At 41.6% G+C, this 17,660-nt stretch overlaps 1 protein-coding gene and 1 long non-coding RNA gene across 3 annotated transcripts in view; one reads left to right on the plus strand and one right to left on the minus strand.

Annotated features, from left to right (window-relative positions):
- LOC134353791 (potassium voltage-gated channel subfamily KQT member 1) overlaps positions 1-17,660 on the plus strand; it is an 876,116-nt gene that overhangs the window by 340,811 nt on the left and 517,645 nt on the right. The window lies entirely within an intron of this gene.
- Positions 1-17,660, minus strand: part of LOC134353792 (uncharacterized) — a 160,715-nt gene that overhangs the window by 39,664 nt on the left and 103,391 nt on the right. For both annotated transcript variants that reach the window (XR_010019681.1, XR_010019680.1), the window contains exon 2: positions 14,976-15,253. This is a non-coding gene — a long non-coding RNA (uncharacterized LOC134353792). The remainder of the gene's footprint in view (positions 1-14,975; positions 15,254-17,660) is intronic.

Below are 17,660 nucleotides of genomic sequence, written 5' to 3' on the forward strand. Positions count from 1 at the left end.
GAACCAATATCAATTTTCTAACCCAGGCAACATCCAAGGCCATAATTACACACTGTCAGCTCAAATGGACAGGCCATGTTGTTTGTATGCCTGACAACAGACTACTGAAACAGACATTTTAGTCTGAGCTTTGTCACAGGAAGAAATGAAAAATGGACAGAAGAAAAGATTCAATGATATGCTCAAAACTTCCTTAAAAATGCAACATTACCACTGAACCCTAGTTCTCCCTGGCCCACGACTGCTAAAAATGGAGAAGGAGCATTCAGGGTAGCCCAGGGAACATTGAAAGCAAGTGTCAGGAGCACATGAAGACCTTGCTTAATGGTGGAAGAAGCTGCCACCTCACAGACTACATCCTACACCCCATCCCATCCAATCAGGCAACATTGCCTCTAATACACCGTCAATGACTTCTTCAAAACCTGGTGCCTCAAGAGGGCAGCATCCATTGTGAAGGACCCTCACCACCCAGTACATGCCCTCTTCCCGTTAATGCCATTAGGGAGGTGCTACAGGAGCCTGAAGACACACACTCAATGTTTTCGGAATCGCTTCCTCCCCACTGCCACCATCAGATTTCTGAATGGTTCACGATCCCATGAACACCATCTCACTGTTCCTCTTTTGCACTACTCATTTATTTACTGTAACATGCTAACTTTTTTCATGTCTTGCACGGTACTAGTACCACAAAAACGTCACATTTCATGACATACGTCAGTGATAATAAACCTGATTCTTCTGAGCCTGAGTCTGCATTCACACATTGGCCTTATCAGCCAACTCAGAGTCCACAGAACTGGGGACAAGGCACGTTATCCTTGATCCCTTGGACCTGCCCAAGGAGATGGGTGATTGATTGCTCTGTTCAGTCAATAGCTTCATTATCATTGCATCATGGAATCATTAGGATGAGAGGAGGCAAACTATTTAGTCTTTGTTTGCACACAGTTTCTGTGTTCCTAAGTGACTATCCACCAATTTACCACAAGAGGCCTGTTGGTTATATCAGGCTAATGCTGCCGAATTCCATTTGCAAAATAATGTAGTCTCCCTTTAGCGGCATCTTCTCCCTAGTGTTGCACTTAATACAAAATGTGGGTACTCTCCTGCTTCCTACCCGTCAGCCATGTGTCGTGTGTGTTCTGTCGTGTTTGTTTAGGTAAAGTTGCTGAATGAACGATTGAGTGGCTGGATCCTGCGCGGCTGGTGGTGGGGTTGAGGGCGAAGCTATTTTTATCAGCCTTGCTGAAGATCTCGATCCAAGAAGACATTTCTTGGCAAAGCCACTGATTTGTTTCTTAGGTCTTGCCTGCAGGCCTGGAAAGATCATGTGGTGAAGTTAATATTCTTGGCATGGCGTTGAGCAGGAAGAGCAGGCAACTAGCAGCATTTTTTTTACTTTAGAACGGTTGTTAATCAACAGTATGAAGAACCTCCTGGTCCTGCAAAAACAAACAAAAGCTGTGCCTGCTAATTATTCCGTAAATGTTTAACCATCACACTGCAGGTTAAACTATTTAGCTAACATAATATGTGCTTTTACATTCTTGCTTGATTCAGCAGGTCCCCCTATTCTTCGGAGTCTCCCTGTATTACACACACACTAACCTTCACTGTCCAGTCAGACTCATACTGCTTAAGTTATGTCAGTAATAGTCTGTTGTCATCTGCCTGGACAATTGTCCTTTGGACTGTGGTTTGAGGTGAAGTGGAGTGGGCACTCCTCAATCCCCTGACAGAAAGGGGAAGCCTGACTCACAGCTGGGCTGGGCTGTTCAAATCCACATCGTCAGTTATAACTCAGCTTACAACTTGCTGGTCTACTTTATAAACAAAGAACAGAACCTGTGCTTCAAACCAGATCTGAAAATATCGCTGCCTCTCCAATGTCTGCTTGTGCCAAAAAAATAAAAGTTAATTTCTTTTGGGCCAAGTTAGGTTCTTTTGCTTGTAGTATCTGTTTATACAGGTGCTTGGAACTCATATTGCATTAAAATTGCCTGAAAATAGGCCTCTGTTCAACAATGTGGGTGCAATTATATGTGCCACGTTAAGTTAGACTCGCCTTTGAGGTAGGTTTCACAGCTGTACAGTTTACACTGAAGGAAGATCACATCCATTTTTATAAATTCTCCAATGTTTCCACTTGAATATGTGAATGTCTATTGACTTGCCCTTCAGAGTTCTCATTCACATTTCATATGTTCTCATTCACATTTCATATTTTATTATGGCGCAGTACAAGGTCATTCAGCCCATCATTTCCATGCCAGTTCTCAAAGCAATCCCATCAGTCCTATCCCACCCCTCCCCCTGCAAGTATTTACTTGTAACCTGTTCTCCATCACGTGGCTGAGATCTTCCAGCATCTGTGGAATCCCCTTTGTCTCTGAATCTTCCACTGCTCAGCTATGCTAGAAGTAATTTAAGGCAGCCAATCAACCTCTCATCCAGCATATCTCTGGGATGTCAGGGGATCGAACCAAGCTCCCTGTGGTTTTGAGGTGGCCAACTTACCTGCTACCCTTTCTCTAGTTCCTATTGAAGTGCACCCTCCTTCATTCTTACAGTTGAACCTGCATCCACCACTTTGCTGGCTGTTTGTTCCACACTTACACCAACCTCTGAGTGAAGAAGTTTCTCCTCTAATTCGCCTTAAATATTTCACCTTTCATGCTAAACCTATGATCTCTAGTTGTATTCTCAACCAAGCTGTGGGGAAAAATATTCTGAGTGCATTCACAGCATCTGTACACCTCATAATTTTGTATACCTCTAAGATATCTCCTCATTTTACATAAGAACATAAGAAATAGGAGCAGGAGTCGGCCAACTGGCCCGTTAAGCCAGCTCCGCCACTCAATAAGATCATTGCTGATCTGGTCATGGGCTCATCTGCACCTACTTGTTTTTTTGCTATAACCCTTAATTCCTCTACTATGCAAAAATCTATCCAACCTTGTCTTAAATATATTTACTGAGGTAGCCTCCACTGCTTCATTAGGCAGAGAATTCCACAGATTCACCACTCTTTGGGAAAGCAGTTCCTCCTCATCTCCATCCTAAATCCACCCTCCCGAGTCCTGAGGCTATGTCCCCTAGTTCCAATCTCACCTACCAGTGGAAACAACTTTCCTGCCTCTAATTTATCCATCCCTTTCATAATTTTATATGTTTCTATAAGATCTCCTCTCATTCTTCTGAATTCCAGTGAGTCCAGCCCCAGGCAACTCAATCTCTCCTGAAAGTCTAACCCCCTCATCTCTGGAATCAACCTGGTAAGCCTCCTCTGCACCGCCTCCAAAGCCAGTTTGTCCTTCCTCAAGTAAGGAGCCCAGAACTGCACGCAGTACTCCAGGTGCGGCCTCACCCACATTCCAGGGATTAAGTCCAAATTTATTCAACCTTTCCCTATAACTCAGTTCCTCAGGTCCTGGCAACATCTTTGTAATTTTTCACTGCACTCTTGCAAACTTTTGATATCTTTCATGTAGGTCAGGATGTCTAAGTTGTAAGTATATCCCCCATATATTTAGCAAGAGTTTCTTCGTAGGCTTGTTTCATCAAAATTACTATCATGGTACGGAGCTGGTTCTTGATATTAAGGTTTGTAATTCCCTCTTTAATGCTGTGTGGTCAATGGGAAATAGGTGGGAGTCAAAAGCAAGGCTATTTATCCGGTACTAACTTCTCTATGCCAAACATAACCTTCAAAAAATTGCTTGTTTCATATTATTTTGAATAGATAAATATGCATTTCACAAATTAAATTAAAATCTTCTTTCTCTGTCAATAAGTTGACAGTCAAAGTTTGTGCTGTCTGGCTTAAAAATCGTGTATGCCCACTTTTCAGATGAACATTTGATTTATTTACCCCACTGGAAGGTCAAGGTTAGTGTGGCACTTGGCAATTCAAATGCTGATGAAGCCAAGATAAATGAGGAGACATTGAAGTGCTACAGGAACATTGCTCAGTACCAGGCTAACGTCAATAGTTCAGCAGCTGAGAAAGAGGCTCTACCTGGTTGAGGAGGAGTGGTGAAGAAAAGGTCGAAAGAGTTCTGACTAGACAGCCAAGTGTTTTGCCTTGTTCCAATTTTAATCATTAATTAATTAACTTTCTTGCACGTTTGCAGCTTATGGTTTAAAGTAGCTGCCTTACATTGTCACCTTTATTGTCAGGTCAGTGGTGAGTCTGAACCAACCATGTTTAAGATCCAAACTCTGAGCCTACTCCTGGATATTTAACCAGGATGAAAGTAACGAAACACTGCTTCAGTTTCATGTTTGACCTTGAACTGTGCTTGTAATCCATATTTCCAAATATCATTACAACATAGCAGGCCATTCAGCTCATTCCATCTGTACCGATTCATAGAGCAATCCAATATTCCCAATAGTCCTTCTAACAATGTAACATATTCTCCCTCCGTTAATGTTGTTAGAGTGTGAATCACCTTGTCACAATATAAGGGTTCCTTTTTAAGAGAACTGAACAAAACAGATAATGTTTGTGCATTGTTTGTGTTAATGATATAAGACTGTGGAGGCTGGAGAATTATAAAACTAGTTTTGGATTATGCCATGAAAAAGTGCAGGTGAGTGTTTATTGTTCAGGGAGAGGATGGAGAAGCATGTTGGTTGTGGTGGGGGAAGAGTAATCTCTGCAGAAGATTTGGACCAAGAATTGAGGGTAATAGTCAGGTTCACGTGTCAGATTGAAAGAGTGGGTGGTTGATAGGTTCTACCACTAGGACTGTGTTGGGGATTTGAGATGATTGTGGAAGGATTAAAGATGCCTCAGTTGAGAAGAAGGTGATGGAAAGTAGGTAGATTAGATGGGCCATTGGGAATTTGGGGCCAGTGTCATAACAGAGGGGTTGGAGTGGGAAAAGAGGAAGGGGTTAGGAAATGAATCTACGGGGGGGTGGGTAAAGGGTATTGCCTCATGTTGGGCTGATTGATATCTTGTGAGTGGGGAGAATGCACTAAGATTGGGAACTCCAGGCGTTGTTATCCAGCATTGCATTTTGATAGCCTAATTATTCTGGAAGTGCTCAGTAATCCTCACTCAAATCAAGTCAAGTCGAATTTATTGTCATATGTAAAAGTATAGTGAGGTGCGCTTAGAATGAAAAAATATGTTTGCAGCAGCATCCCAGGCATATACATGGGTACAGACAACACCCAGAATCTAAATTATACATAAATTATACAAGACAGTGAAGAGAGAGACAGAAGAGACTATACAAACTCAAGATATCGGAACAACAAGACACAATCAGAGATATGCTTATGATAGTGCAGTAAGTGGTATATAGTGTTCCATCACTGAGGTAAGATTAAGGTTGAGCAGGTCAATTCAAGGACATGGTGGTTGTAGAAAAGTAGCTGTACCTGAACCTGGTGGTGTGGGACATCAGGCTTCTGTCCCGCTTGTTTGACAGGCAATGAGAAGCTGGTGGGTAACCCTCATACCAGAACAGTAAGCTCTATCCTTATACATTGCACCCAACACAGAAATTGCACCTGGGCACTAGATTGACTCACTCCATAAGGTGATAGTCACATTTCTGAAGTGATGGAAAACAATCAGAAAATAATGGTCACCGCATTTCAACATGAGAAAAAAAAATCAATTTTCAATTGTATAACACTGATTTGCATTGTGCAAATGAATTTCTGGGCACATTTGCCCTCAGAAGCAGGTTAACAATAAGAAACAATGCACAGGGTTTTGGGCTGCTGCATTTTCAGCATGAAGGTTGCCTAATTTTAGGGCCAAGATTGATTTTTCATATTCGATTATCGTTAAATAGCTTACTGTTCCTCACAGTTACAGAAGGTTCATCTAAATTATTGGTCAGGGTTTCCCTGAGATCCTCTTTGGAAAGGGTAAAAGCTTTTGTCACAGCGACCCAGACTTGCTTTGAGAAAGGTTAAAGCCTTCAAGCCAAATTCAATCCTCTGCACTAAGAATAATTAAAGCGACTGATCCTGGGTTAGGAAGGGTTAAGGCACTACTCAGTGACTGCAAAACCAGGGCGAAAATGCTGCATAAATGACCTTTGACTCCTTTCCTGCTGATGCTGAATTATGGAAACTTCTAGGAGGCCAGAGAGAAAACTCTGGAGTTCAGATTGGGTCAGTGGATCAGCAATTGCACTCACTATAACACTGGCACGGGGTAGAATCTGATAATCTCCTACTGGTTCTTTATCATTAACCTCCAGTCAAAACATGTTCAGCATATTTTTCATATTCTTTTCCAGAGAAATTACAGTGGCCTGCAGACAGAAAACATGAGCACTGAACAGTGGCTAAATGATGGAGTTATTTAAAAGCAAATAGAATAGATTTTGTACTGAAGTAACAATGTCATATTGCAGCCAAAATGGCTGCAGTTTTTTTCTATGTTACAAATCTGCTGACAATTTAGGTGCTTGATTTTTGCCTCATGGGAAATACTTAGCGTCTGATGGTTATATAAGTACTGATGTTGAATCATTCTCCACTAGTTTCGCAGGGTGAACAGGAATATCAAACTTTTTAAAGCTATTCATGATTCATTTACTGTTGTCTGCAAGAATATCTCATGGATTTCGCTGTAACTGAGTGGCTTGCTAATTGAGTAAAAATGAAGTAATGCTTAATTAGACTGAGTGATAGATAGATGACTTTATGTTCAGCTTTACCCAATTTATGAGAAAAAAATCAGTCTCACTGATGTTTACTTATGAATATGATGACACTTGCTTTTTTTGCAATGAGACAAGTGCTTTTCAGAAGATAACAGGCTTGCATTAAATGATGGAAGTGCAAATAGAATTTATATGAAACATTTTTCTTAGGCAGCTGTTTTTATTTGTATGGCTTGTGGAAGGACTCAGTTTGATGGGTTCATCCGAACCCTTGAAATCTGAAATCTGAAATACAAGCAGAAAATGCTGGATGTATTCCTAACCTGAGATAGCATCTGACACGGAAAGTAAACAGAGTTGACACTTCAGGTTGAAGATTTTTCATCAGAAGTGGAAAAAGTAGTGACAAAGTAAGTTTTGAAACGCAGTGAGGCGAGGGTGGGCAAAGGGTTGCTGGGGAGCATACGGCAGGTAAAATGGAATGGAATGGAAGACAAGAGCGATCAAATGGCAAAAAGACAAAGGGGAAGTGAACGTGAATGAATCTATTACCTCCCATCCACTTTATCCCTTCATCCGTCTTGAACAGATGTACACTTGATTTAATTCCTCTGTTGTAAAAACAGAGTGTTTGTAAGTCCTCAGCAGGCCAAGCAGCAGTCATGGAGAAAGAAACAGACCTGATGGTTCCATGAACAAAATGGAACCGTGGCAAAAAATTGTTTACATGAGTTGTTAATTCTGTCCCTCTCACCCCAAATACTGCCTGGCATGTTCAATGTTTCCAGAATGCTCTATTCTGACATCATTTTCTCATCCTTTTGCTGTGCTTTTGAATCACTGATAGTTCCGTTGTTTTATTTATCATGAAGACCTGAAAAGGGTACTGTCCACTGTTTGCTCTGCAGTCTTAAGTGATGAAAATAATGTAGCATCAATCTGCTTTTAGTAGAAAGAGTAGTGAATTGTCACTGGTCAACTAAGTTAGCTACTCAAGACTGACATTTTCTTTGTAAAAACTAAAAAATCAGGTCAGAATATGCCTTAAGACTGACCCTTCTCTTTACTATGGGTAAACAACTGAACTGCTTGGCATTCCCCACAATGGAACAGTCTGCAGCTATGTCAAGTCTAATGACTTTCTGTCAATCAAGACCAAGCTTAAAATTATGTTATCACAGACAACTAATTGAATTGGGTGGTGAACAGAGTAAATTCTGTACCCGCTGTCTGCTTTCGGTGTAAAATTTGTAGATTTCTCTGAGAAACTCATTCCATCTCTGCTGCTGCTACATTCCTGCCTCTTGTTCAGTTTTTCATCCTATAAAGCACTATGATGTTTCTTTTCTTTTTTACATGAGTCGTATTTGGACTTCTTAAAAGTTAATTGTGTCATGGCTGTCTATCAAAGTTGCTCATGCCAGTTGCAATCATATGGTGCTGTTCCTGCTTCTTTCTGGACAAAAGTTTCAGAAGTCAACCTGTAACTGTAGACTAGCGCTACATCGTTAACTGCTACTTCATAAATATTTATTTGGTTTCCTTTCCCATAGAATTTGCAATCCTTCAAGCCAAATCAAATGCAAGTACTTTCTAGTGCCCAGAGCTTCAACTGGATCCTCATGGGCCAAATGTGAGTCTGTCCTTGAATGCACAATTCAGAAATGCTCCAAAGTTACAGTTTCTCAAAAGGTCTCTGAGTGTCACTCATAGTTTCCCTCAGATTTTGGCTGTATCAAACCTGTAGCAAACTGCCATCCATAATGACTATATGTAGAGATATTCCTTCAAACTCTGTTACTTCCATAAAAAATCGTTTTCTGTAGCTCTCTGCAAAACTACAACTTCTGCACTGTGTTCCAGCTCTAGAATTGGCCCTGAATACCAGAAGCCTCCTTATTAAATTTAGGAACATGGTCTTTTGCTTCTGAGTATGCAGCTAAGTCACACAATGATAGCTTGGATTCTTAATTTAATGAATTCATTCCTACCTGTTTTATTACAGAATCTATTGACTGAGAAATAAAATGTATCTAGTCAGTGCTGACTTCATATTCACTACCTGCTTGCTTGGGCACCTGTTTTTTTGTTCAGTCTGCCTTATTTGAAGGGTTAGAAAGCCACAGGTGAATATTTAGATTAGATCACAAGAAGGCACTGATATTAACGTTCTTCATCTGCCATTATGAGGAATAGGCACCACTGGACCCAACAACAGTATTTAACAGAGAGAAAGGTTTTCAACCAGCTTTTTGATTTTCCCTGAAATATTACAGAATAGTTTGCAATCTGTGTACTGCTGAAGTACAAACAGTTTTTATCCCTGTTCTGGTTCTAACTTGCCTGTCTGATCTTCTCAATGTCACTCAGCATCACAGTTTATCTTCCATCCTGTGAGGTGCATTGAAGTTTCAATGTTATTATGTTTAAGTTCAAATTCATTATGTTTAAGTCACAGTGTAAGCGCATATTGTTGTACACACAGTTGATCCAAAAGTCACATCTGTTACATACCCCGTAACTGGATTGCCAAACCAGCAGAAATGGATCACTCAGTTGGAGTCTGGATTACTAGAACTAAGAAAGTTTTATTAAAGAAACAAGCAACACAGTACTCTAATCAAAAGGATAATAAATTCAACAGTTCAGCAATGATAAACACACATGTACACAGAATTAAGATAACAGGATCAATCAAGCTCTATCGTTGTCTAGGGATAAATGACCAGTTTCAAAGTGACGCAAAGTTCAGTTCAAGTTAGTTCAGTTCAGTTCGCAGTAATCGCTGCCGTGGCGATGGACAGTGGGGGGAAGGAGAGAGAGAGCAAAACAAATGAATATTCAAGGTTTCCACACAGACTTTCACAGTCAGCTTTTGGGCGAGTCCTTTGTGATGTCATCTGAGGTCACCGACCGTGACCCCTCCGTTTCCAGATACGATCGTTTCCCTGCGGTGAACCTGGCACCCAGGCAAGGGTGGACACACGCCAGGTTCCCGCCGATCGTGCCTTTCCACCCTGTGCGTCTATGGCTTGATCCCGCAACCAGCCGTCGAAAACTTCCCACCGACTTGTGAGAGACGCACCGCTTCCAGGGTCTCGTTACCTCGGGGTGTCGTGTGTCCTGCCTTAGCGAACCTGTCTCTTTTTATCCCCCTGCTGGCATATCGCCTGTCCATCACTTCAAACAGTTCAGGGTTCAAAGGGGGAGCCGATCTTGACAGCTCTCCTTCCGTTAAACTCTCCCGTCCCTTCATTAACATCTCCAAATGCCGCTCCATTGTTTTCCTTATCTCTCTCTCTCCTGAAGACAGGTGGCAGACCAACTACAGGACAGCTACATCTCAATCTATGTGTATTCTTGTCACACATCACAGAATCTTTTTACCTTAAAATGAATGAGTTGTCTGTAGTCAGCCATCTCGCTCTATAATTGTTGGGATGGTGCTGAGTTGCAGGAAAAAATGCTCCACTCTCTGTCTCCAGTCTAGATTGATCTCAGTATAAGATGGCCACAGCTTTTCCGAGCCAGGATGAAAAATGTTTGCCAGAGTTTCTTTTATCATTATAAGCAAATGACCATGGTATTGGATGTCAAGTGGGTTACATTTATTGATTGATTGATTGATTGATTGAGATACTGCATTGGATAGGCCTTTCTAGCCCTTTGAGGTGCACTGCCCAGCAACCTCTGATTTACCCCTAGCTTAATCCCAGAACATTTTACAATGACCAATTAACCTACCAAATGGTACATTTTGGTCTGTTGGAGGAAACCCATGTGGTCTCAGAGTTAAGGTACAAACTCCTTACAGACAGTGGTGGGAATTGAACCCTGGTTACTGGAACTGTAAAGCATTGTGCTAACCACTATGCTACTGATTTAAGAATGAGGTTCTCAACATATTCATGACTTTACCTTTTAAATGACACATGAAAAGTGCCCTCCAAATCCTGGAAGTTTGGAGCTAAGTATGCATGTATGTTTCAGTCAGGAACGAAAGGAAACAAAGTTGGAAGTGAATATTGAAGAAGGGGCAGGGGGCAATTGATTGTACTTTGTTCCCTAAACTACAATGTTCTGCTTTCAATTGTTGTAAGAGCAGCAACAGGAGCAACAATGGCAGCTGACAATTGAATTAACTCGCAGGTTCAGTTGCTGCGGTATGCGCTGAGTGGGCTGATAAACGTAGGCTGCAAATTATCATTATGACTCAAAGCTTTTTGTTGGGGGATGGTTAGGAATCCTTTCCTGTCATTTTCTGAGAATATGTTTTTCTGCTTACCACACAGCAAAACTAAGAAATAATAATGTCATAACAAAGGATTACATTGTGGTTTTCTTCAAGCCCTGAGCTGAGAATTTCTTTCTGTTAGTTCTGATTGTTGTCCACACTTTAAAATACATAAAAGAGAAAAGAACAAAACAACCAAATCTGTCCCATTCTTACGGATGCTGGTAAATTAAAACAAGCTGTAAAATAGGGCTGCCGAGATAGGATGTCATTTTACTAATGCAACAGAACATCTTCCAGTACATCACAATCATAATTTGCCCTGTGAAATTGTGCACTTGTGATATTTCGATTATAGTTTTCATGTACTCAACTCTGTAAGTCTTCCTTCAGATACAAAATGATTAATGAGCAAATCAACTCGTTTGAAGGCTTTTCTGAAACATTTCAGAATGATCAAAGTCATGTCATTTTAAATTTACCTCTGCCTCGAGCTACTCTAACTCGCATCCTAATTGCCAACCTAATTAACATTCACAATCAGTTTTAGTCAGTCAATGTTGCTTTCGGGCAACTTCCAAACTATAAATGCAGTAATGACTCCTATTTAAAAAGGAGAACAGTTGTTTCAGTAATGTGTTTCTCTTCGTTCTGTGTCTGGGTGAATTCACACTTTCTCTCATAATGATATCTGGTGACAAATCAGCTTCTGATTTAGCTTTTGATAGAAATCAGGTTTCGAGCCATTCTGTTGTGTAAAAAGTGTTTGACCTATTCCAGTGGTTTATATTACCACTTATCAAGTCTTCTTGGGGACTAAATTTGATAACACCTAAAAATGAGCAAAACGAGTGTGCAAATCACTTCCTTCCTTGAATTGTTGTGGAATTCAGCCTATTCAATAGCTGGACAGTTCAATCGATGGCTAGTAGCAATTAAAACTAATGTGAGATAGGCTGAGGAGATAGGTTGTTGCTGGTGATCTTGTCTGAGCAGCAGGGTCAAGCCAGAAGGTCTGCCAGATATTATAAAAGCACCTGGACAAGCACTTGAATGGCATAGCAGACTGGTCAATAGATTTATTGTAGAATCAGCACAGATAAGATGGGCCAAAGGGCCTGTTTTCAAGTTGCATGACTATGACTTTTTGACAAGCAGTCTGCAGCAGTCCATCAGTCAAAGAATCAAGTACTGATGACCTGGATGTGGTGCTGCAAGAAGTACAATGACCTCACATGCAGGTGTTCAGAGCCAAAGCTTCAAATGTCAGATTACACCAAGTGTACCACCAGCCTCAGGCACTGCTCAAGTAACCACACTCCATCACTTACCACAGTAATCTCCATCAAGAAGGACCTGTACCTATATGCTCCACTGCACCCTTGTGTGTATAGTACTGCTTGTGCTCTTACCTAAGAATTTGAATGTGCTGCCAGCTATTTGACCTTGACAATGAACTCACCCAAGCACAACCTGTGACATTAACACACTTCCTTTTTCTTGAAGAGAAAGTGGCACAAGCTGAGCAGCTCTATGTAGAGGATGCAAGGCAGTACAATTCACTTCAGTGCTGCCCATTTTTGGGGCACCCATTGTTAGGGACAAGGAACTTTTAAGGAGAGAGTATCCTTATTACCTAATGCTTCTCCAATCCCTCAATCTACAGCTCCTTCTGACTTACAAAGCTTTAGAAGGTGCAAGTGTGTGCCTTTAGTATTCTTTGCAATTTGCACCTCTTATTATTTTCATCCCAACAGCATTAAAGAAAATCAAGTTTGTAATCTGACCACACAGCAGAGGAAACCAAGAGAAGGAAGAATAAGAAAAAAAAATGGAACATGACTTGATTACACAGTTGAAGTCAGCTCAGACACTAAGACTGAACCTAGTTCCAAGGAAGGCATAGAGCAGAATTTATATGTGGTGGAAGCACTGTGCACACTAGACTGTAGCCAGCAAAGAATTGTACAGGTGCAGATATCCCACCTCTCCCGGAAGTTCTGGTAGTCTCCCGCAAATTGATGGTGCTACCTCCCTGAAATGAGTTTTTGCAGGATGGGATGTCTGCAGGTGCCAGCTTATCACAACATGGACAAGGGTACAGCTGAGAATCTGGATGGTCAGCCTATATGAAGATGATGGACTTGTGCCATGAAATGCCCAGAGTATTCTCGACCTGCTAGAAAACCCTCGCCCACTATCAAAGACCAGAGAAGAGCCCCACAACAAAGCCTTAAGTAGAGCTTGGAGCTATTGACTTCCAGTGTGAACTTGATAACTATTTACGTATTTATTGACTGAACAGGCATGCATATGTTGGCCTATTGTGCAGCTTCTATTTTGAAACATAACCATTGTTCATCATTACTCTAAGGTTGTACAACTATAGAGGTTTTTGAGTGTATTTGCTGACATGTCAAATCGCTTCAAACTCCTAATAAAGTATAGCTGCTGTCTTGCCTTCTTTATGACTACATCAATATGTTGGGACCAGGTTAGATCCTCAGAGATCTAGACAGCCAGGAACTTGAAGCTGTTCACTCTCTCCACTTCTGATCCCTCTATGAGGATTGCTATGTGTTCCTTCGTCTTACCCTTCCCGAAGTCAACAATCAGCTCTTTTGTCTCACTGACGTTAAGTGCCAGGTTGTTGCTGCAGCACCATTCCACTAGTTGGCAAACCTTACTCCTGTACGCCCTCTTGTCACCACCTGAGATTCTACAAACAATGGTTGTATCATCAGCAGATTTGTAGATGCCATTTGAGCTATGCCTAGCCACACAGTCATGTGTAAACAGAGAGTAGAGCAGTGGGCTAAGCACACACCCCTGAGGTGCACCAGTGTTGATCGTTAGTGAAGAGGATTTGTTATTACCAATCCGCACAGACTGTGGTCTTCCGGTCAGGAAGTTGAGGATCCAATTACAGAAGGAGGTACAGAGGCCCAGGTTCTGCAACTTTTCAATGAGGATTGTGGGATGATAGTATTAAATGCTGAGCTATTGTCGATGAACAGCATCCTGACTTAGGTGTTTGTGTTGTCTAGGTGGTCTAAAGCCATGTGAAGAGCCATGGAGATTGCGTCTGCCGTTGACCTATTGTAACAATAGGCAAATTGCAATGGGTCCAGGTCCTTGCTGAGGCAGGAGTTCAGTCCAGTCATAACCAATCTCACAAAGCATTTCATCACTGTCGATGTGAGTGCTACCGGGCGATTGTTGTTAAGGCAGCTCACATTATTCTTCTGTTGCTTTTTTGAAGCAAGTGGGAACTTCTGCCCGTAGCTGTGAGAGGTTGAAAATGTCCTTGAATACTCCTGCTAGTTGGTTGGCACAGGTTTTCAGAGCCTTACCAGGTACTCCATTGGGACCTTCTGCCTTGCGAGGGTTCACTCTCTTTAAAGAGAGCCTAACATCGGCCTCTGAGACGGAGATCATAGGGTCATCAGGTGCAGCAGGGATCTTCACAGCTGTAGTTGTGTTCTCCCTTTCAAAGCAGGCATAGAAGGCATTGAATTCCTCTGGTAGTGAAGCATCACTGCCATTCATGCTATTCGGTTATACCTATACCTGTGATATTAAACCTGATTCTGATTCTGATTCTAAAATCCACCTGCAGTCTGCTTCACTGGGTGTCAGCCACAATTTGCTAGCCTCTGGGATTACATGATATAGGAACATTTGAAGACTGTCACAAAAGAAATACTGCAAAGGTATTTAGTTGATTTGCATGGCAAATGGAAACTTTGAATGTGAATTTAATTTAGAATCTCTATTTTAGGGCGATAGTTATTTTTGAACTGTGAGCTGGCTCTGATGGTCAGTGAGACGTGGAACTCTTAATGAATGGGAAAATAGGATTATAGAACATAGAACATCAAACTGTACAGCTCAGGAAAGAGCCCTTCAATTTAAACTGCACATCTGCCCACATATGATTCCAAGCTTCTTTGTGTAATTATCTAAATATCTCTTTAACATCTTAAACCCTTATATCTGCTTCCAACACCTCACTGGTGGCATGTTGCAGGCACCATTATATGAATAAAGCAAAACCTGCCTATTAAACCTCCTTTAAAGTTTACCCCTCTCACCTTAAAGGTGTGTCCTCTAGTATTTGACATTTCCAACCTGGGAGAAAGACTGACCATCCACCATTATTGGAAACACACTCTTGTTCTTCATTGACAGCTCTGCCAGTTACTGATTGACCAACTTCGCTTCTTCATTTGTTCTTGCTATTCTTCCCCTCTTTCTTCACTTTCCCAATATATATCAGATGGCAAGTGCCGCGTACTCTTATCGTACCACCACCAGAGATCTCCGTACCTGGTCACAAAATGCTGGAAGCACTGAGCAGGCAAGGCAGTGTCTGTGAAAAGACAAGCAGGTAGTGTTAATATTTGGCTTCCTTGTCAATGTAATGTGTTGCCAATGCAAAGACTGTAGAACACTCCCAGCAGGGCAGACTGTATAATGAAAGGAAAAACCAAATAAAGTTGTGAAAGGCAGGTGGTGAGTTTTGATACAGATAGAAAGGAAGAACAAGGAATCTAAAAGTTGGAGAATGTAATATTGAGTCCAGAGGACTGCAAAGTTGAGACATTGATCCTCCAGCTTGTGTTGGACCATATTATAACTCTGCAGGAAGGCCAATTTATACTTCTGCGGCGAATCTATGCCGTAAGTACGGTGTAGCCGCGTACCCTATGCCGTGACCTGATGTGCACCTCCCTAAAAATGTAACCACGCGTCGTGGCGACGCAGACCGCAACAACTGTGATTGGTAGGCTTGGTAGCATCTCATTTCCTACTACGCATTTCCAGTTGCTTTTTCTTGTCAAATTGTCAAATCTACCTGCCAACATCTGAAAATATTTGAAATGCATTTCCTCGTCCATGTCTCTCAGTGGCTGGACAAGCATAGAAAATTCACCCTCCTTCTGCCTCAATCCGTTCAATGGTTGTACACACCATCTCCTCCGACATCTTCTCTCTTTTCTGTTGCAGTAATTTCAATAAAAGTAACCCTTGTTCAATATTTACTAGCTCCAACTAGAACATGATGCGCTCAGTTTCAGTCGTCATTGTTTGAAGTACACAAAGAAACTCAACACAGTGGCATAGAAACCCCAGCGCCAACTAGCGTTTTGGCGGTGAATTGAAGAGCGACACAGACACACCAATGCACAAGTATAAATGCTCACAACGGCGTAGGCCACTTGCGTAGACTACGGCGTAGAGTCTACGCAGAAGTATAAATCAGCCTTAAGGCAGATAGCACAGAGTATCAGTGGGATGGTTAATTAAAGTGCCATTAGCAACACAGCTGATAACGGAGCCTAATCTTAACTGCTACTTTATTAGCTACTCAATCAGATGTGTCATAAAACATAGAACATGGAACAATTCATCAGAGTGCAGGCCCTTTGGCACATAATGTTATGCCAACCCCTTAACCTACTCTAAGATCAATTTAAGCATTCTCACTTACATTGCCTTTCAGTTTTCTGTCATCCAGGATAGTTCTGAACTGATGTAGCCAAGTTCCCATGGATCCCATGCCTCCTGACTTTCTGGATGAGTTTACCAGGGTGAATGTTGTCAAGCATTCATATACATCTACTGCCGTACCTTCGTTAATGTGCATTGTCACTTTTGCCTTGTCACTTACTCAAAACATTCAATCAGACTTGTAAGGCGTGACCTGCCCCTCACAAAGCCATGTTGACTGACTTTATTTGGTGCTTGCAAATCTTAAGACCATAAGATATAGGAGCAGAAGAAGGCCATTCGGCCCATCGCGCCTTCTCCACCATTCAATCATGGTCTGATCCAATTCTTCCAGTCAGCCCCACTCCCCTGCCTTCATCCCAGACCCTTTGATGCCCTGGCTAATCAGGAACTTATCTATCTCTGACTTAAATGCACCCAATGACTTGGCATCCACAGCCTTAAGGCTTGTTGCCACAGCTTGTGGCACCAAATTCCACAGATTTACCACCCTCTGACTAAAGTAATTTCTCTGCATCTCAGTTCTAAATGGATGTCCTTCAATTCTGAAGTCGTGCCCTCTTGTCCTAGAATCCCCTACCATGGGAAATAACTTTGCCATATCTAATCTGCTCAGGCTCTTGCCTCCATGAGTTTGCCCACTGCAGAATCACTGGTCTATATTTCCCAGAGTTATCCTGATTACATTTCATGAACAAAGGAAAATCACTAGCCACCCTTGCAATTCTCCAGCACTACTCATATAGCTAGGAGGAGACAAAGATCATAGCCAAAAACAATGCAATTTATTCTCCTGCTTCCCCTAGTAACATGTGTCATATTCCATCTTTCCCTGGGGACTTATCTATCCTAATATATTTCAAAAGTTCCACTTATTTAGCCCTCTTTCTTAATGTTGCTATCTTCCGCCATATCACACTGTCCTATATGTTTCATTTTTCTACACATGCTGCCTGACTTTTCTTAGTGTTTCCAGCATTTTCAGTTTCCATCATCTTTTGTTGGTTATCACACTTTGGTTTATTGTGTTAGTTCAAATGTGGCTGGAAATCACATGACACACTTCACAGAATAACTACTAATCAAAAATTAATGCTGAATCATTAATTAGGGCTGGAGCCCAAATGCTCAGTCAAAGTTCTACTTTAGAAGACATGTCTGAAAGGTAGTTGAAGAAGTTTTGAGAGGGAATTCCAACATTTATGGCTTTGGCAGGTAAAGGCCTGCCTGCCAATTGTGGAACTATTAAATTTGGGGAAGATCGA

The sequence above is a fragment of the Mobula hypostoma genome, chromosome 11, assembly GCF_963921235.1.
Source record: "Mobula hypostoma chromosome 11, sMobHyp1.1, whole genome shotgun sequence".
Taxonomy (NCBI): Eukaryota; Metazoa; Chordata; class Chondrichthyes; order Myliobatiformes; family Myliobatidae; genus Mobula; species Mobula hypostoma.